Source organism: Camponotus vicinus, unplaced genomic scaffold (assembly GCF_025532165.1).
Source record: "Camponotus vicinus isolate PSW18456_S1 unplaced genomic scaffold, iyCamVici1.0 SCAF_12, whole genome shotgun sequence".
Taxonomy (NCBI): Eukaryota; Metazoa; Arthropoda; class Insecta; order Hymenoptera; family Formicidae; genus Camponotus; species Camponotus vicinus.
Window position 1 is genome coordinate 11,926,653 of NW_028141948.1, and position 22,720 is coordinate 11,949,372.

General features: G+C 30.7%; 1 pseudogene across 1 annotated transcript in view; it reads left to right on the forward strand.

Moving 5' to 3' along the window:
• LOC145963349 (uncharacterized) overlaps positions 1-11,293 on the forward strand; it is a 56,912-nt pseudogene extending 45,619 nt beyond the window's left edge. The window contains exons 2-4 of the transcript XR_014436130.1: positions 5,525-7,423; positions 8,413-8,653; positions 10,631-11,293. The product of XR_014436130.1 is annotated as an uncharacterized LOC145963349 (transcript). The remainder of the gene's footprint in view (positions 1-5,524; positions 7,424-8,412; positions 8,654-10,630) is intronic.
• Positions 11,294-22,720: the final 11,427 nt, after the last annotated feature.

Consider the following 22,720-nt stretch of genomic DNA (forward strand, 5'->3'; position numbering starts at 1 on the left):
TAAATTCATATACTTTATCAAAGAATGGCGAGATCAGCGAACAATAACGAAATACCTCTTTGGGAATGCACTGCATATGTGGAAGTCGGACTGAAATTAGTTTCATTCTTGCAGTTACTTGTTTAAAAGGAATGCTAATTGTTCCCAAGTGTAACCATCTCCAAACACACGAAACTTGCTGGAATCTCGTTGGATATGCATATACATATATATGTAGATCCGCGATAGCCTTGCTACTATTCTGGTCAATTGTGGAAGCTGATGCATAAATATGGTTGCCGCAGGCCGCACGTCTAAATTCGTGTTTACGTACTTTTTGACAGTTCCAGGGTCTTCGATGTACTTTAAAAGCGATATACAACTGTCTCTCGAGATGCGGAGTCGCGGACCGATGGTAACTTAGTCATTCATTATTCTGATACGGTTGTATAATGCCTGAGAAATCCTGACAGTTATTACAGTGGCGTCGCAGGGACTTCCTCGTCCCGCCGGATTTCGAGATTCAGCGAATTACGGGAGCGCACGGAATGGATTTACAATGTTTAATTTACTATTCAAGCTAGATAGGATTAAAGATTCCACCGGAAAATTATCACAAAATGGATAGAAAAATAACACCGGTGGTCGCAATTTCGCTATTTAAAATTGATAGAATTGACAGTCTAACGATAAGAATAAACTAAAAATAAAAATTTTTCTCGAACTAAAAGAATTAAATTTTTATAAAAAAAATCTCCGTGATTTCTTCAAAATCATCACCATAACGTCATTAAAAAATATTTAAGCTTGTAGCGTTTAAGATTATAGCGTTAAATGCGCATGTAATAAATAAAGTCGCAAAGTGTAAATTAAAATAATCACGACATCCTTATCTATCGCACGTAAGTAAATTATAAATTCAATCCTCCCGCTGTTGTAACGAAAGAAAATGCAAATTTGTTCTAGCAATGCTTGCAGTGGCACCTCGTAGTTGCTCGATCAATCATGCACTTGCCACCTTGCTCCTCCCTATGCGCGTTACTCTTCTGAAAGTAATTAATATAAGAAACAGATAGAGAGATAACGCGAGCGGCAAATGAGCCGCGATTAAGTCGAGACGGTGTGAATCAAATAACGATACAGTTTACGTAATGCTTTCGAAGAGGAGCCAATGCAGCTCAATACCGATCGTTGTCAACACCAGGTATTAACCTTTCGCCATCGAATCGCATCGAGAGTGCCACTTACACAATGGATGGTAATCCGCGGCGGATATTCCTAAACCTACATTAACTTTAGCGTCGCTGTGAAAACCAATTAACCCGACTCGCCCGGTGTGACCCCGGCCGTGTCATCACCGCCGTAATCGGGACACTTGGAAAATTAGCAAGGTCCCGGAAAATGCTCTTGGTCATTAGCGGAAGCGCCTCGCTACAGACATCGCGAGACTCTACCCCGAAGCACACTCGAGGTATACTCGAAAGTAAACTTTCTAGAAATGACGTTAAAGCAACTTTACACGGAAATCTTCGAATTTCGATCAGAATTCTATCGTTATACTGAATTACCTTCTTTCTTTATGCGAGTCTGAAACTTGAAATTACATGGTCGCTTTCCACACACAAATCAATATTATTATAAAATTATCATTATCACGATATTATTCGATTGATTGAGTATGACAAGGTTTTAAAACTGACAAATCGACCTTTTTTTACAAATAATTGACCGATCAATTGCAGTTTTAAAATTAATTACACATTATTATCGTAGGCTCTGGATTTTGTATGATATCAAGTTGAATTAATATTTCTATGAAAAAGTTTTTTTGATACACATAAATTTATGATAATATTTCTACAAGCTACAAGATTCGTTAACACAGAGAGAAGCGAATGAAGTTGCGAAATATGCAAACATCTAGTTACGAAACATGCAGGCAATTTACGCGAAGCCTTTGATTCGCGCGCGAAGAGAGTTCACTCTGCAGCATCTTTCCGTGATATTTCTATCGAATTTTCGCGTCTCTTCGCGTGTTTCCAAGCATCCATCCGCATCTGAGTGTACGATACGGAGCTAGCTCACCCTATAGCTTCCCATCTTTTCTCCTATTCTTGGCGCATTTCTATCTCCGCACAATTACGCGAAAACTTTCGGGCGAATATCTGCCGGCAACTCTGTGGCGCATACAAGGATGCTTGAGTTGTTTTGGGATTCCGAGCCGCAAATAGGGGTCAAGGAGGTGTCCCGAACCGCGCCGAGCCACGACGTTGCATCGCGTTACATCTTCAGCTGATGTTGAGGCGAGATCCCGACCCATAAATGGGTGAGCGTCCTCGAAAGCGCGACGACGACGATGCATGGAGAGGGTCGCTGGTAGAGAGAACGGCTTGAAATTCGTGGACAAACAGAACTATTCGTCTTTCTCTGGGCGGAACAATTTCCTTGGAATTTATCCCGGAGACACTCTCAACTGCAGTTGCACCGGCGTGCGGAATAGTTACGATGCCTTAGCGCGTGCGCGGCCGCGGATAAAAGGAGGAATCTCGGCGTCGCGTAATCTCCGGGATTTATCCCGGGGGAAGTTTCTTACGGCTTCGTGTTGTCACGAATTCATCGGCTTCTGTAACTTCTTTGTCGTTTTCGGTCTTCTCGATGAGAATGCGTGCATTTGATATGAGGAAGATATAGACAGCTTAGTCTGTCGAAAAAGCCGATATCTGACTAGCGCAAAAGGTTTCATTTCCAGTCTAATAGTACAGGTAAAAATATTTTGAATAGAAATATTAAAAATTGCAATAATAACGGACGAGTATAAGATTGAGTATAAGATTGAAAAAATTTGCTGTTAATAAAAATATAGAAGCATGAGGTAAATATTGTGCCTCGATAAAAATAAATATTTAGAAAAAGAGACATCATATATATATATATATATATATATATATATATATATATATATATATATATATATATATTAGATAGAAAGATTAGTTTGGCAAAAATTCGATAAGACACATTATCGCAGGAAAAAATGTCTTGGAATGAAAAGCTATCTGTCACAGCAAATCATGCACAGCAAACATATGAATTTATTAAATATGTAAAAAAACATGTAAATACATATGTGCATAATAATTGTAATTATATGTGTGTGTGTGTGTGTATAAATACAAATTTCAAAATATTTAATATTTTCTATTAATAATTCTATATTTAATAGTTAGCACATGCAACTTTTATCTATTTTATGACGCGATAATTTCGCAAGTTATTTGACAGTTCCATTAAGTTTATCTCATTCTTGCGTGAATATTTACAGTATACATTCTCGTTAAAACATTAAAATATTTGATACTTTACATTTTGCGCAAAAATGCACGGTGCAAACACGGCAATGATCATTAATAATACTGTCAATAACAGTCCACAGTTTATTAAAAAGCATTTTATATATATATATATATATATATATATATATATATAAAATTTTGAATATTGTGAATAGATAAAAGAATGGTTTGTCAAGTGAGCGTGAAAAAGTGATGATTGTATAACACGTATAAATAAATTTGTTACAATATTAAAAAAAAAGCAAAATAACATATACAGCTGAAAATGCGAAAAAAAAACGGAAAATAGATTTTTCCGGAGGGAAAGAAGTAAAATAAAATAAAATATGATGATTTATTGTCTAACGTATGCGCATGCCAATTTGTTCATCTTCCACGCGTGAACTGTCTCGTGTCGTGAGAATCTGTCCCGCAGGATGCAGAAAACACGGATTGCATAGTCCAGGCAATGTACTCGTGCAATGGAATTACAAAATATGTCTGCGGATTACACACACGTGAGTGTGGCTGACATGTCTGCACCGAAGATACGCCAATAATTGTCCACCAAATGATATGACAATTATCGGAATCAATAGACAAGACCTTTCTATTTGTTCGATAGCATGAAATCACATTGAATAGCACCGTTAATACATTTTACCTAAAGTGAAGTATTAGTTTTACTTTCTGTTAAAATAAATTAGTAGCAAAGCTATATGATTATTGTTTTAGTATATTTCACCCCATTTTAACAAATATATATTTATTTATTTATTTTTCTTTTGTAATCCGATTATTTGTCATTTCTTCTGTATGTGATTCAATATTTTATTAACATTATAACAAGAAAGAAAGAGTTTTTTAAATATAATACGATAATACATAAAAAAAAGATAATTATTTATAAATAATTAAAATTTAAATTGTAATAATTTTCTAATTCTATTGCAATATTATTTCTAGAGCAAAGAAATTATAAAAACCTAAAGCAAATCATTAACCGTTATTGTGGAAAATACATACATCAAATTCATCAATTTAAATTTAAATATAAATTATGGAATTTTTATTTCGTGCGCCTTCTGTTTCATGCAATAACAAATCATATTTTCTGCAATTTAATCTTGAGTTTGATTCATTGCCGTCTCTTTATGCAACTTCATAATTTCAAGAGAGACTATAAAACTTAAAAATTATACATATAATTCGCAATCATTTTCGTTTTGCAACATTTACTTGGATATACTTATAATAATTTTTCGTTTTATACAGCTGTTGTGAATTACTTTATTTAACAAGAATATAATTATTCAGAAATAAACTTTTAATTAATTTATTGTAACACGTTCGTTACAGTAGATTGAAAAAGTAAAAAAAATACATTTATGTAGGATGTTTTATTTTTCTCGACAATCTTATCCTTGGCCAATTCTAAATTAATTTTTTCTCAAAAAAAAAAAAAGTATATATATATATATATATATATATATATATATATATATATATACACTGCTATATATACATAGTAAAGTAATTAGCGATTAAAAATAAGAGGTTTCCGGTATATTAAGTTTAATGACAAAATAGTAAATGACAAAATCATATTCTTCAGTAAAGTAAATTGCTTTAACGGAAAATGATTTCCCTTGACATTTTCTTTAATAAAAATTGTTATTATAAAATAATGTACTAGGAATGAGCAAACACTTGCACATATTTGTACAAGAGAAATACATATAATATAATATTCAATATATTATAGATGTGTGTATATATGTGTGATACAGAGATAATGAATTTATGTTAATATAATAATAATTAATATAATCTAATTACTATATTATATACAAATTATTTGGGTATAAAAATAACAAGCAAAAATTATTAATATAAAGAGCATCGTAAATAACTTTTATAATTAATATTAATGCTAATAATGTTAAATAAAAATAATGTATATATATATATATATATATATATATATATATATATATATACATATATTTTATTACAAATATAATAACAATAGCATTTTTAATATTTAATATTTAATATTTAATTTTATTAGTATTATTATGATAATAGTAGCATTCTTGGAATTAGCATTATCGCTTATTTATGTGTATAACTTACCCGCTGGAGATAAGCTTCGAGTGTAAAGGCTCGTAAAAAGGAAACTCGTCAGTGCACTTCGTCATTTCCTTTATAAGGGCTGTAAGAGTCATCATGGTAGACGAGAAATTGAGAGCGAAGAAGCTGCTGTTGCTGCTGCTGTGTGGCAACGCGTTCGCAATTAGGACGAAGACGAAGACTTCAGGCTCCTCATTAACTCCGGCATAAACTAGCGAACGAAGCGCATCAACGGGCTAAAGTCGAAGAAGTAACAAGCCGGCATCCTGCATCCCGCGCCGTCATCCGCGCTCCGTTCCTTTTATTTCGCCGGAGTGTCGCCGGCAAATCTTATTTAAGGCAGATTTATCGCCGGCTCGGCACTGAGATCGAGGTGGGATATTACACCGGACCCGGATGCGCCATTCACAATGCGACTTCTCGACTCAAAAAGTGTCATAACTCAAAACCTGAGCGCCTCTTCGAGCACTTCCGCCGCTCCAGCACATCGTGTGCCAGAATCTGTCCTCTCGTCGTCCCTGCTCCGACCCACCTCTCTTTCACCTATCCCATCTCCCTCTCACATTTTACCCATCCTTTCATTCCTTCCTGTAGCAAGGAGAGAGCAAATGGAGTCTTCCGTTTTTTGTTAATATGCGAGAGGACATTCGGGTTAGTATCAAGGGTTCTGCAAATTTTTTCAGCATATCTCTATTTCATCCGCATGACAAAAAGTACCGTGCTGAAAATTTTCATCGAATTTTCTGATATTTTTTGATCAAGAGAAATTATTCGATTTATTCAAATTGAATAAAATTAATGAAATTTACAAATATACAAATTAGTATATAAAGTTATATAAAGTCACAACCTATACTGTTATGGGTTAAAATTAGTAAAAAACTAGATAAAAAATGAACTCTTAAAAGGATGAAATGTAATATAAATAAAATAGTTCAATAACAAGTAGCTTTAGTTAGAACTAAAAAAGTTGGCTGCATTTCCTATAATTTTACAATGCGGAATTCTCTTTTCCAAAATGTTGTCAAAATCATATTATTATTTCAAGCAATTTGAGAAAAGTTTAAAAAAAGTAAACTATTGTATACTTTTTACTGTGCTACGACATATGATAGACATAAAAAGATACAGAAAAGATTCATTTTATTTAAGCTTTACTGAATAAATTTGCTTATATACTCAATAATAATATTTTATTTCTATTTTAAAATATAATTTAACTAAAAAAACTAATTAATTAATATTCAATATATAAAATATTAGTGTGTTAAAACTACTATTAACATTTATTTATATCACTGACGTAAATAGTCGCTGTCAAAGTACGACAAGCGGTTTCAATTGGTCTGTTGATCTGAAAGTGATATCTATTCGATTTCTTTGTCCCGGTCTCTTTTCTATTGCTATATTATCTATATCGATTTGACTCCCGGATATATCAGACGAGAACTTGCATAAGGAAGGACGCATTAAGAGAAATGAACCGTGGGAGGTAATGTTTTTTGGTACACCGGAAGAAAATCCAGCATCGTGACGTGAGCGTTGTCCCGCGACGTGATGGCTTTCGATGCTATCGATCGCGGCCATCCTGATCGATACGCGCGTGTCGCAGAACGAAAGAAACGGGCGAGTCCAGCGATCCATTTTTTCGCTCTCCTTCCGCAACGAGCGGGCTCCATTAGTCCGAGATTGGCTAATGCGCTCGAGCGAACACCGCGACACTTTTTGTGCCGGCTGGACCGGTTGAATAATTGTGTTTTGCAACGTCCGCGGGAGCGCTTAGTTGAACTCCCTCGGGCATGCATCCAAAGAAGAATTAAGCAAAGGGGAAACTTGTGAAAAGCAAACCTATAAAAGGAACAATGGCACCAGGCGAATCGCACAGTTTTTGGGACGATCGCGGGTCACGCGGATTGATTAGGCTTTTGCGGAAAGGGGGATAAGATTCGCGAACATTAATTAACGTCATGATCTCCGAAGTGAGTGCATATTGCGTGACATATTCTAGTCAATTCTGAACCAATCGTCAACTTTAACATTCCTTCGTAGAGAAGCGTTGAAACTACCTGTATCAATATATTGTAATCGTTGAATGAGTCAATCTTGCGATTAAAATAAGTTTTCATCTTTTCAGTTTTGCTATATATTTTTTTTAAACTATGCTATAAAAAATTTAAATATAAAATTTACAATGTTTTAAAAATGCTAATAAAATTTTATACCATTTTTATTTATACTATTATATATTTTATTTATACTATTTTTAAAAAATATGATAATAATTGAGAAGCTATTTGATACAACTAAATAAACAATCACACAAACAAACAGAGAAAAAGCGTATCTAAGAATAATGTAATTTTGTATTAATATGCACAAATTAGAATATATGTAAAATTTTTTTAATTGTTTGACTTTAAAAAAAAGATGCTTTTAAATAAGATTAATAAAACTTATTTAAAAAAAATAAAACATAAATAATATAATATTCTAACAATAGGTTCTTCTAAACCCCAAGATTCTATTTTCATTAAATTTAAATTTTTTCATGATATTCAGTTAAAAAGAAAACCAGTTTGAAAATTTCTTATTACTTTTCTCATGTGAAGTTTATTTTTTATTATATGATAATTAATTTAATTTTTTCTTTTCGTTAAAGTTGTAAATCTTTATATTTAGCTGCTTTTTTGTCATTTTAATAATCTGCATTATTTTCGTATTTCCTTTCAGCCAATATCACATTCTATTGCATTTTCATAAATAAATCTCTCTACAGACCTCCTTTTCTTCAAGAATTCTATTCAAATTGCTTTATTTTTTTCTCTTAGCTATATATATTTTCTTTATTATCCTAATATATTCTTACATATACCTCAACACTTTGTCTTTTGAATTCTACCTTATATTTCAATGCTAATACTTAATTCAGGAGAATTTTATTAATCTAGTCAATGTATTTCTTGTCAAGTTTGTTCTATTCGTATTGGTGCTTTCGACTTTGCTTTTGGTCAATGCAAAACCAGACGGATATGCACACTCTTTCCAACATTTTCACGGGCCAGTGATGGGCGACGAACATGAAGTCACCTGGAACGACGATGATGGACGTCACCACGAGGACTATGTCGCTCATCCCCATTATACCTTTTCATACGGGGTCGAGGATCACCATACAGGCGATTATCACGGTCAAAAGGAGCATAGGGACGGTAAGATACGTAGTTTGAATGGAGATTAATCTCCTCTGCTTTAGGAGGATCCTTCTCGTCTTCTCGTACGTATCGCGAGCGGAAAGAATAAGAATAACCTACTTACGTACGCGGAATCGCGATGCCGTGCTCTGAGGGAGAAAAAGCTGACAAATGTACCGAGGTGAACGTAGGACAGACTGATTGTGCGAATAAAAGTGGCAACGTGACCTTTGCTTGAGCAATTTTATAATGTTGCTCTTAGAATACTCAATGGAAAGCCACAACACGGTAATTCTTTTAACTTGACTTACATATGCTTTATCATTCGTCAAGTGATGTTAACAATATTTTATTAGTAATGCATACAATTTTAGAAACGATTTTAAAAAAATAAGAAAATTTGAATATTAATATATAATTTTGTTTTGACTAAAAAACTATTTTCAATATTGCCATTTAAATGAAAAAAGTAAATTATATTCTTTTACAAATATATATTTTAAATAAAATCTATGCTTGAGTAATTCTTATAATTTTTAATAATAAATTTATTTAAGCCGCATTCATATGTGTCGATAAATATTTAAAAATAAATCTTACAATTAAATCTTACAATTCTCATTCATTCTTTCTTCTTATAATTAGTATATCTCACATTATGAGTAGAGACATATGCCATTATAGTGTGTAATTGCAATATAATACTTTATAAATAATTTACTTTATAAATAAATTTTGTCAGAATAAAACAAAAATTTTGTAATGCCAAAATAAATATTTTTTACGTTGCCAAAATAAAATATTTTTACGCCAAAATAAATATTTTAAATGTTTTTAATGAGTTTTTCATTGATATAATTTTGTTATAATATTTTCACAAAACATAACTCTTTTTTATATAAACTGAGATCATCGAGCGTCGTCAAGTTTTAACTAGAGCGAGAGATTTCGTAGCAACGCGCCGAGAGAAAAGTTAGGAACGATAAAAGTGCTGCTAAAAAAGCACGCTTCAGTATTCCTACCTTCAAAGGCAGACGCGCACCGGCTGAAAAGTTTATAACCATATAAAGCATAGATAGCAGCTATTGATAGAAGAGTCTCTGAGCAATTGCGAGCATATCATTCCCATCCTCTTTCACAAACATTAAATTAATTAGAATAATTAAGATAAATTATACAAAATTTCAGTTGCGTTTTATCAAAATAGAATTTTAATCTAAATTTAATAATGTGCATTGAAATATGCTGCAATTGGATTGATTAAACGAATGTAAATACATTAAATTATGATTTATCAATTATTATATTTGATCAATGAATCTTCTTTAGATAAACTCAAATATTTTTAATATTTTATAAGAGATATATTTCTACATTTAAATATTAGTTATATTAAATAATATTTATGTCACATAAAATAAGAAAAAAAGATTACAAATTTAGCAATATTATTGTTAGAAATATCGAAGATTATTAATTATTAATTACACATAATTATTAATATTGCACTTCTCTAACTTTCTGCTTTTGTTAAAATTGATTTCAAATATATATAAATATAATTAACGAACAGAGTATGCTGTGTATGAGCATAAAATTATTGTTATTAACTTTTTTGATAAAATAAAAGTAAGATATTTACGGAAACATTTTTAAAATACATTATTAATAATTCTTGCATCTTTATAGTATATAGTTTATAGTATATAGTAGTAGATTTATCAAAATAATCACTTTTTTCTCTCTTTTTCTCTGTAAGATTTTCATTTTTTTAAGTTGAATGTTTTAAGTTTATATAATCGTGTGAAAAACATATGCAGCGAAATGTAAATGATTATGGATTTCTGAGAGGAGTGCGAAAATGTTTTATATTCCGTTGTATTCGTGTAAATCTCAATTTGTCTTCATAAGAAGGAACGATAACGCGTGTCTCAAGTGTACCAGCTTCGCATGAAGCAGCGTGAGACAAATAACTTGTACGTCGACGTTTTGCAGGCACAGAAGTGTTCGGGGAGTATACTGTGAAGGAACCAGATGGCAATATCAGAACAGTGAAGTATCAGGCGGGCAAGGACGGATTTCACGCTCAAGTGCACAACAGCCACCGAAAGGATCATCATAATCATGATCATCGTTAGTCCACGCGGCTCAATATTACTTTCTACCAAACTTTGCCTTATTCTATTCGAACTTATTTTTACGTATGTAAAAACTTAGTTACGTATTAGTACGTATTTAGTTGTTTTATATCCATTGTTTTTAACATTGAATATCGTTAATAAACGTTTAATTTATATACACTCATTAAAAGAATAGTTAAGTACCTTAATTGTTTTAGTTTCCATCTTTTTAACGAAGATCCACGGCTATTTTCACGATAGACTTATAAATTGCCTTTCAATATTACAAAATGACTTTGAAGCTGTTGTGAAAGCTGATCAATCGCGCAATTATCGAACTGAATTCTTCTTTGGAAGAAATAATTACTTCTTCTAAGAAAATCCAGTCGATTGTAACCGACAACATTGGATTCTTATTAATTCAATTTCTAGATAGAATTATTTAGAGTTTTCCAATAAAATAATTTTGTAAAAATGTATAATTTATTTTTTATATTTGTAATTAGTTATATTTGTTATATTTCTCTCTAATTATAATCTAAACTCTACTGTTAGGGAATATTTGATTAAACGATATTTTATACATTTTTTCAAGGAACTGACTATATTTATAAATTATAAAAGTCTGTAATTATATAAATAATTAATAATAATTAAAAATATATAAATAATAAAAATGCTTATATATATAAATGTGCAGTAATATATTAAAATATTTTTAAAAATATAGCGTATATACACAAATATACGTATTTGAAAAGATATATAATATGCTGTTTCTCCGCATAATTTCTTCTCGCATGTATAAAGCATATACACCGCATCTTTCCAAAATACAATAAAGGTCCGTTTATGTCGATATTCCATTTTCGATATGTCCACATGTAATTTACATTCGGCGCACACGATCGCTCGAACGATAAATCACGAAACACGACTGGGAAAAGTCGTGTGATAAACACCTGATGACGCACTTTCCGTAACATACACAGTGTCATAGAAAATAGTAAACTTGCTAATCTTGAAACATATACATCGTTAATTGACGGTATCCTACGTTGTACATCATAAATCAAATTCCGAACTAGAGTGAATGAGACAAGCTTAATTGCATTTCAATACAATAGTCTGCATCTGTCACATACATCACCATACGGTTCTCAACAACCGTACAATAATTATCTAAATAATGTACAATGCATTATTTTCATCTTACCGTTTAGATTTCGTCAATCATTGTTATTAAACACAAAGTGATTTTTTTTTAGAAGAAGAGGGTTAATATAAGATTTTTAGAAAAAAATACTCGCTTATTTAGAATTAATTAACAATACAAAATAATGCAAAGTCATCACAACTGATAAGATTAGTAGGAAAATTTCCTATCGCTCCTTATGTCACAATTTCTTATCGTATCTACAGTCAGAATATTCTGAACTACTATTATACCATCGAACCGCTGGACCAACATTACAAATGAACACTTGCGCCAATATTATAGTAGAACTTCTATATACGTAATTCAATAACTATCTATCCTTATTCTTAATATTTTTTTTCATTCTTATCTCAATGTACGTACGCAGAGTAAAAATATTGTTTTAATCGTGCGTATATTGACATTTTTATTCTGTGCATGTGTGTTTAAACGGCAGATGTGAAATAGTATGAAAATAACAGATAACAGGAAAATATAAGTCAAAAATATAGAAACTGAAAATACGAATGGTATGAAAATATTAAAAAAGGAAATTATAATGTAATAATAAAACAAGTGTATGTTAAGAATACAAAGATTAGATCATATTTTAATGTTATAATAGCGCAGCATCGCAGAATAATATTATAGCATTATTCACCAATCTTGGATTGGCGTATAATATTAAAAATCCTGATTGAATTAGCAAAGTTAGTTGTTCAGTATTTTTTAATAAATTTCGCCGTTTGTAAATTTCTATGTAATAGCCATTTAAATCCAAAAACTCGCTCGCGCTGTAGAAAAGCTGTGTAATTTCCAGTTCCTTGGAGAGAAGGTACACGCGCACATTTTATATTCATAAATGCGTCTCCATCCGATTACTGAATCGCGAAAGTTAAATGGCGTTATTCAACGCGACGAGCATCGCGACGGTTACGAAGTAACTCCTACCTGCTTTATGATGTTTCCGGAGTTGAGTTACAGCAAGGTTACAAGATCCGGAGCAATAAAAAATAACGATGTTACTGCACATTGTGGGAAAGAAAGAGATATGATGAAAGAAACATTTTATCGAAGAAATTTGAAGTTCGTTGGCTTTTTCAGTAAAAAGTAAAATATTTACAATTCCCTTTTTTTCCTAAAATAATATAAGGTTTCCAAAATATTTTATGTAATATTTTTATTGGCGTGCACATAATATTATAATACAAAGTATGAATAATATTTTCAGAGCGAAACATCGAATGAAAACGTAGCTTTTAAACATACAAAATGGAATATTATAAATATATCGAATTTTGAGAACAATGCGAACAAGCATATTATTATTGACTACAATGTATGAAACACGTATAAAATTACGGTTATTAATTAAATATTATTATAAATTTTGGAATTTAATTTTGTAACAAAATTTAAAAAATTTTTAATCATGTTTTTATTTCATCTATAATAACAGCTCTTTTACTTTTTTACATAGACTCTATAAAAAGGAAACGCATGCAAAAATGGTCTGTTTGTGGAATGTAATAAGTAGGAATATAATAAAAAGAATTAATCATTATACTGTTTTATTATATAATAACTTATAATAATTTATATATATATATATATAAGAGCGATAAAAAAGTAACAAACGCTGTTACAATATCTGTTATCGATACTAACAAGCTATTTCAATCTTGATTCGGAATAACCAGATATGACTTACATCAGTTATTTGCTGTTTGATATAAACTGTTACTAATTTAACATTTTTGTGAAATATTCCAACATGCGTAAAAAAAGTATTGCAAATAAACTTCCTTGTGATTTCGATTTGTCAGAAAATGGATGGGAATCCAATATAAATGCTGACTTACGTAAAGTAAAGTCGCACAGCTCTGTTCATGCTTTAAAAGTCACGCTAAGATGCATTCCCGGTATGTATCAATTATATTCCCTTCTTCTTATTTAAATGTCACGGCTCGCGATTGCATAAACGCGAATGAGAGTCACAGGCCTCTTCACTAGTAACCGCAAATTACGTTAGTAAACGAAATTCCCGTGTGAACGAGAAGTTTCTACGCGCCAGAACTTTTACGCGACTGCGTTCTTCAAGTCTTTTTACGCTTTGTACCTGTCTGACTCTATACGGAAGATAAATCTTTATTTAAAGTTTTCGATGCATTGCTCCGAGAAAACGTTGCACAGGTATTTTAAATGTTATCATAACTATCTTTACATCACTGGGAAAAAACTTCATCTCAGTTTACTTTCTCTTCTTCTGTTCTTTCGTGTTGATATTCTTCTGAATAAGATAAGGCAAAATTGTTTATAAAAGCGGATATTAAACAAATTTTTTGATAGTTAACACTTATTAAATTATTTCTATATCGGAGATAATTTTTGAAACGAAAGTATATATATTATGAGTTATAATGATAATTACGTTCTCGATGTTTTGATCTTGTAGTATAAAAACGTATCATACACAGTCATAAATAAATGCAACAAATACTTTGTATCAATATACAACGTATATTTGATACATCATCTCCGCGAAAATAAAAGATTCAATTAAAGTTGAACACATTTGATAGAAATATCTACGAAAAAAATCTCTTTATCTTGTATTATATATTGTCAATTATATTATATTATTAATTTACAATAAAACATTATTGTTACATATAATTATATTTCTACATTATGGATAGACATTAATTATAATAGCTTTAAAATGAAGATCAATATTTTGTTTATTTCCAGTCATTTTAAATTAACATATAATTCGAGAACAGAGATAATATTCGACATTTCATTTCACTTTCCGATATGTGATATTTATAATACACATTGTCGCTTAATATTTTCAAAATTATTAATTATTAATTTCATTCTCTTTTATTTGCTTCCTCCATAGATATTTACAAATTAATTTAATTGATTTAATGATATATTATATATACTCGCACGGACTACAAAACATGTTAAATTGTATACTTTGATTATTTATTATGTGTGTTGAATTATATATTTATATGTAATTATATATTTATATTAGTTTATTTCAAAATTTGTTGTAATAACGAGTGTGTTTATAGATTACTCGACAAGAAATTTCAAGACTCACCTCGACCTTACATCGGATCGATTTGTAGGTCAAGACTCGCGAGAATCGACATTAAGGCGGAATTTACTCATCACCGGCATTGCATCACTGGTGAATTGTATTCTTCAGTGACGTTTACGTAAAGGAAATACAGCGCGAGAACAGGAAGAAACTCCACTTTCGAAAATTACTGGATCGCAAGAATTGTTTGCTGGAATTGTTTACGCGATGGACTGGTATGTATATGTGTGTGTGTGCGCACAGGCGTTTCGAGACTTGTTCGCGATCAATCACATTAGATGTAAATATACACGCACAAATATTGTGTATAAAACTTTTCAAATATTTATGAATCTGATCTGTATTCATGGTTGCACTTCCGAAATCGCGCGATTACACCTAAAATTTTATTTTTGTTTCATTAAACTTATTAATTCAATTATGAAACAACAATGATTTAAAATATCATAATTTAATTTTTCTAACCGTATTGTGAATGAAATAATAAAGATAAAAACGATTTAGAAATCTATTCTATTTAAATGATATATGTAACTTGTCGAAAAGAAAGCCCTAAGATTTTCAAACTTGAAGAAATCAATATAGATTAATTTAGTATATAAGTAAACAACGGATGCATAAACACTAGGGCTAATGACTAACTAATGAATCGAGTTTATATTAATTTTGATAGATTATAGTTTTAATTGCTGAGAAATAGAGGCATGTCAGTTTAACAATTCTATGTTGGTTTTTAGTATTTTTACTATCTATCTAAATGCATTAATACTTCTTTATATTTTAACTGTTTTAGTCACTCACACTTATTACTGAGCAATAAAAAAAGCAATAGGTACAGTTTTAGACATCACACAAAATAGTTTCGTCGTCCTCCTCCATAAAAAAAAACTTTGTCGGTCATTTATGGCTTCGGCCTCTCGAAACTTCGTATCGGATCTCTGGCAAAACGTGGATCCGAATGAAAAGTACATGGACTACGCGAACTAATGGCGGGATCCGACTTGACTCGAGAAGATTAAACGAAGAGCGAAAGAGACTCGGAAGTAGAACAAGAGTGGAAGCCCGTCCGCAAAGTGAAACAAATCGCCGTGAAGGAGGCCAGGCGCGCTAACATAGCTGTTGATTTTTCCTCTAATGCCGCCATAAAAGGGACAGAGTCCTCGCTAACTTTTTTTTACTTGACCCTCCTACTTTCCCTATTCAACCTCTGTTATTTCAGAAGGAATTTTTATCGTAAGAATTTGCAAATAAATATATTATCAGAATATAAAAATTTATTATCTCGTGTTTTAATATATATGTATATTCAATCAGATTGTTATTTAGTCACGGAGATATTTTATTGGCACATATTAGTATTATGTTAAGTACTCACGTAAAATTTAATTGCACTAAATAATGAAAGAGGTAACGTCAATATATTATATAGTAGAAATATTTGAATATTTAAATTCTAAGAAGTTTCAATTTCTGAGAGAACATGAACTGCTTCTTTCCTCTTCTCAAGTTCCTTTCTTTTAAAGTTGTTTTTGCATATATTCGCAGTTTTACGAGTAATTTCTTTTTTATTGCTAGTTTATGCTAAACGCTATACAATTATGCTCGCTTATCGTCATAAGAATAAATTGTTAACTACCGAGACACCTTTCTTGAAGAATAATAAGATGTTTATTGCAAATTAGTCAAAATCGGGCAACCTATTATACATTCTTTATCTTAGTAGTAGTTCAGTAAACGCCGGTGATTTGCTAGTCTCATAAAACTCCTAATTACAGAATACTTTATCTTATGTTTACTAGCAGCTGGCATAGCCGGAACCTTTTCCTTCCTAAAAAGCAATTAAAAGTTTTCGGCGTGTTTTAATGTTTGTTGGAATGAATGAAAACTATACACATTAAATTAAAGTTTATAAGCTAGCTAATACAAAGACTGCTACGTATTTTAAATTGCATGCTTTTAAATAGAAACATTAAGAAACATGATAAAAAAGATGACCAGTGAGCTATACAAATGAGATTTTGCGGTCTTATTAACTATCAAAAATATTTATATTTCGGCTAAAAAAGATTTAATTTGGCACTATATGCATAGCGCGTGCGCACCAAATGCGCACTAAAACGCACCGACGTATAAAAACGGCAATTAAAATTATTTATGTTCGGCGACGGCAGCGTTTTCTGCGCGTTCACGAAATTTGCATTTTATCGTTCGCTGCTTTTGTTTGTAGTATTATCGCATGTTGAATGTGTCAGGCTGATGTATTTTATTACGATTTATCGTAAATTCGACAACAACATTCTTTCCTTTTCTGTTATCCTTTTTTACGCAATAAATAAAATTGTAAGTTTGTCATAATTAATAAAAATAACTTTCTGCAATTAAAATTAGAAAATATAAGAAAATTGATAGTAAATAAATTCATAAGAGCAGAATTCTTCCAGAATTATGTTATTTTCTCAAGTAATATGTTAAAATTTTATTAAGTTAAAAAGGATATCGAAAGTAATAAAATTTAATATAAATGACAAAAATTTTACTTTTTCTCATTATTTTATAATTATATAGCTTTAAACATTCCGAGTTTTTAATATCTGCTAAAATAAACATTTTTATTTGATATTATTTAATCAATAGAGTAAATAAATTGATAGAATTATATCAGTAGATTTTGAAAGAAATTGTTATAAAATTTAAAACGAAGATAAAAATAGGAAGAAAAGAATATAAGCTTTCAATTTAGAAAATGAAAATAATTTTCTATCGCAAAATATAGATAAATTTATACATATATAAATATAACTCTTAGCGTTAATAAGCTTCTCGAAATTGAACGCTTCAACACATTACATCTATCTTACAGTATGACAGCTTCCGTTCAAAGCAGATGTTCCGGTGCATTAAAAGATCTGGCTGTACGACAGCGATGATTATTCGATAGATGGCGGAACCGGAAGTCGAAGATCTTAATCTGTCTTTAATATCCTGCGTCTGAGAGGACTGCCGAGCTACGATCGCCATTCGATTCGCAGGCTGAAGAAAACTGGTTGCTTTCAACCGCACAGCTCTCGAATGGACATTCGCTCATTTTCTCACAAAGATAAGAGAGAGAAATCCTGAAGAACGAAAGTTCCGGCAAGAAGAATCTCGCTAAACGGAAACGAAATATCGATGAAGTAAAATGCGCTAGGAATTAACGAGTTTCTATGAATTCTAGTTGCTTCGCATCGATAAAAATTGATTGCTCTCTCGATTCTTCAGCATGACAATAATATTATAAATCCATTTTCATCGAACATCAAATATCCTAATTTCTCCAATGTAATCAACATTAGAAATGTGACATAATTTTAATAATTTCAGATTTTGATATTACAAATATACAAGAATAATTTTTATATCTGATTAATAACAGTTAAGATAAGATTACTTATCACATAGAAGTGGCAAAAGTAACAAAAGTGACAAAGTTTATGGAAAAATTGATCTGAACTAAACTCTCTAAAGAACAATAATTTCTGACAACAATAATTCAATAAACTTATAAGACACTAAAAAGTACATTTTATTAAATAATTAAATAATTACGCGGGAAATATAAATAAAACAATTTTTTGACATCCTGAAAAAGATTAACTAAAAAAATATACTTCGAAATTTTGCACTATTTTGGTATAAAGTGGCGAATTTTGAAAAATTAATGTTAAGAGAATAGCATTAAAAAATGTCCTCACTGTAAGTATATTAGTTTTCTTTTAAACAGAAAAGAACTATATATCATAGAACTTGACATTTCGTTTCTTTTTCGACGTTAAGATCTGCAACGTTACAGAAGCAGACTTTACGATTTGTCCTCGTCGTAAGCTTACTTTGAGAGCACAGCTGAAATTCGTCTTGTCTCTTATCTGTCTCATTTAAAGCATAAGACAATCTAGACAGATAAAAGACTAACAATAAGAAAAGACAAAATAACGATAAGATATCGATCTAAATGTGATAAAAAAATTAGCTGTTATTTTTATTACTTAATCTTTTAATATTAACAATTAATATAAAGTCAATTATTAATATACGAAATATATTCATGAAGTATAAAATATTGTTATAATTCATATATATGCAATTATGTGAACAATTTTATTACAAGAATTCTTTAATGTATAAATAACAAACAAAATATTCATAATAATTAAAGTATTTATCTTTTATGTTTATAATGTAGTAAAAGAACATTGTACAATTATATATACAATTTAATATATTGAAGTAAATTTCGCATACGTGAGTTTGTACAAACATTGTAATGCATAATACGAAAACGAAATCGCTCTCTTGGACAATATAAAATACGTTACGTTAAGTGAGATCTGAACAGCTTCGAAAACATGGATTTAGAATTTTAAAGCCACTTTACGGACAGATTTTAATTCCTAAAGCGCTTTAAGCTGTCCTAGGGGCTATTTAAACTTGCAAATCCGTTCATTTGAGTTAGATCCTGATAGTGCTTGCTTCCCTTTAAAAATGCCCTTCCATTCGGAATACAAGCAACGGCCGACTATTGCATTCCGTTTGCCGCTGCGATTAAAGCAATTATTGATTTCGTATTCGCATCGACCAACACGAATTATTCGAAATATTAGCAAATCATTCTAGAAATTTGCCGCATTGATTACTCGCGGTTACAGTCAATATGTGACTGACATTGCAAATTCGTAATATTCCTAGTATGTTCAAGACATACTAAGCAGGTTATTAAATCGTATTACTAGTGCACATCTCAAAATATAATTTCTTTTTCAAATTCAAAAAAATGAGTTATAAAGAGAGAGAGAAAGAGAAAGAGAAATTGAATAATTCTTATATGTTATTCTAAAACTTTTTTCTTCTTATCAAAAGGAATTTATTATAAAGATAACAAAATTTTTTTTGATAAAATATTATAAGTTAAAAATTTCATTCTTTGCTTATATTATCATTGTTTACTATCTGCTTATTCTTTATAAAAATTTCAAATATAATTTGTATGTATTGTAGATATTAAGATAAAAGCAATAGCATTGGTTTAGTTTCCATGCATGTGTTATGTATAACAATACTATTTATATTGTATAAATTTTAAGCTTTAATTTCCTTTTAATTACGCAAATACTTAGATATTATTTTAATATTTAATTAAAATAAAAATTTTTTAAATTCCTTAGAACTTGATTTGTTTACCGAACAACTACTTTAAATTAAGATAAATTAATAAAGATTAGAACTAGACACACACGTTCATATATACTTTCATTAAAAAAAAAATACGTATTTAATAGTTTAGTGAATAGTATTGATTGATATGCCTTTATTGATTCCCCAAAGGGGTTACAATTAATTACATCTCTTAGCGTACATTTATTTCTTATCTTACATTATCTTACTTATTCTACTTATTCTAACTTACACTCTAACTTATATTAACTTATTCTACTCCTTTCTTAAGCCTGCCTATACACCCACACACGCTAAAACCCTGCTCTACTTAGCCTAGTTAATTTTAGTGAATAGTATATAAAGAAGATAAATATAGATTTTTCTCTGTTTGTAATATGATATAAAGAAAGAATAAAAAATTAGTAAATATTGATTTTCCAAATATTCAACTTCTAGTGCGTTCTCTCTCTCTCTCTCTCTCGCTTTCTCTAAAAAGTTTTAATACTATGCAGAAATACTATGCAATACTATGCAATACTATGCAAAATTTTAATACTATGCAGAAATCAAATTCCTACTAGGTCTCATGAATCGAAGAATAATTAATGAATATATAAATCCTTTCCTTCGAGAATACACTCGAAGAGTTTTACTGCTGCGAGCGAATGCGTATGTGCTTTTTACGATTTTACTGCAGTATTTTTCACTGGTCTGACCCGTTTCACGAAATAACAATATTTTCCGGCGAGATCACGAGGAGAAGGAGAAAAAGAAGAGGAAAGAGCGGAAAAGAATTTTCTAGGATCTCTGTGTATCTTAATTTAATTTTTACCCGTGCAAATGCCTTCCAGGTATGCGATCCATAGGGAAATAGTCTTCCATATTGTCTTTACTTTTTCTTTTTCTCGCAGACCAATTATTTATCTACATATAATTTATATACATATAATTTTTCCTAGTTGCTTTTGATTTTCTATTGCTTCATGAAATTAGCGCATGCTAGTTGTGTGCCATTCATATTTCGTATTTCAGCTGGTTTATTAGGTATTTTAGTTATTTTTTTTTGTAGTTAATAATAGAAGGCAACACGCCGCGAAAGAACTTGGCTGCTGCGCGCTTAACGGCGAAAGCAACATTTTACCAACGAACTTGGCTATTGTATACTTTATATTAAAAAAGCAATCAAAATACACAATTTCTACAATGATAGTTCTTCAAAATATTATTATAAGCTTGAAAAGTAGTATATATTACAACTTCTTTCAATCTTCGAAAGCAGTAATATTAAACTTGCATCAAATAAAATTATTCATTATTAACTTATTCAATATATGAACTTCGAGACATTTGAACTGTCAAATTAGAAAATCTTTATTCAATAATGAACCCTCATCCATACGAAATAATAGCGCATAACATCGAGATGATCAATTAATATTACGAGATAAAAAATAAGAATAAATTTCGTTACTTTCAAATAATCAACATACGACAATCGACAACTTTACATAACTTTTTAAGAGTGAGAGGAGAAACATAAAACACATGATAAAATCATTGCTAAAATTTTAATGTGCAAGTTAGAAAATATAGAAAAAAATATAAAAAGTATATATATGTATATTAATATACACAGAGTGATTCTCGTCAATTTAGTACGAAAATACTATTTTAGGGCTACATATAGGGCATGAAAAAAAATGTTATATAAATGTATTGATTGTATGCTTTTTCAGGTGACAACGAATTAAATAAAAATGCACTCAAAGCGCTCGCTTTCAGCTATAACATCATATTCTAACTACATGTTTTTCTATGAACTTAAAACAGCAATACTATTATTACACATTCTTCTTCTCCTATACAATATTCCAAATTTATAATTAAATTTTATACAATGTGTATGTACCAGCTATGTGCTGCAATTGATTATTTATACTTAATGCTACATTATGCTTGCAAAAGAGAAATAAATTATCAAAAAGGCTAAAATTAAATTTTAAATCATTAACTTATCCTCGGCGCTGCTTTCTCTAAACAGAGAAACAAGATACAGAGTCATTTTGCGTTAAAACCCCTTCATGAACCATGAGTGGACGCAGCGCCCATATAACATCCCTTAATACGATCAACTGCGCATAATACCTTAAAAGACACTGTTAGGCGCGGTTGCGCCGACAGTCTGGGTTAGCTAACTCTAAGTTAGCGACTCGTTGTCCCTTTCTGGATTATAGTGCTATTCTATAACATAGACTGAGAAAGAAAATTTAGTTGAACTGGGTTAGCGTTAAACCCTACGTCAGTACCATCGGCTCTTAATGGCATATCGAGGATGCGGCACTTGCAGTATAACGCCGCATTGATTACAAAAGCTAAAGGGGCTTGCGCTACATCGATATAATCGATATTCAACGCATAATCTCGCGGCTTGAACGAGCATCAATTAAAGCCAGTTTGATAAA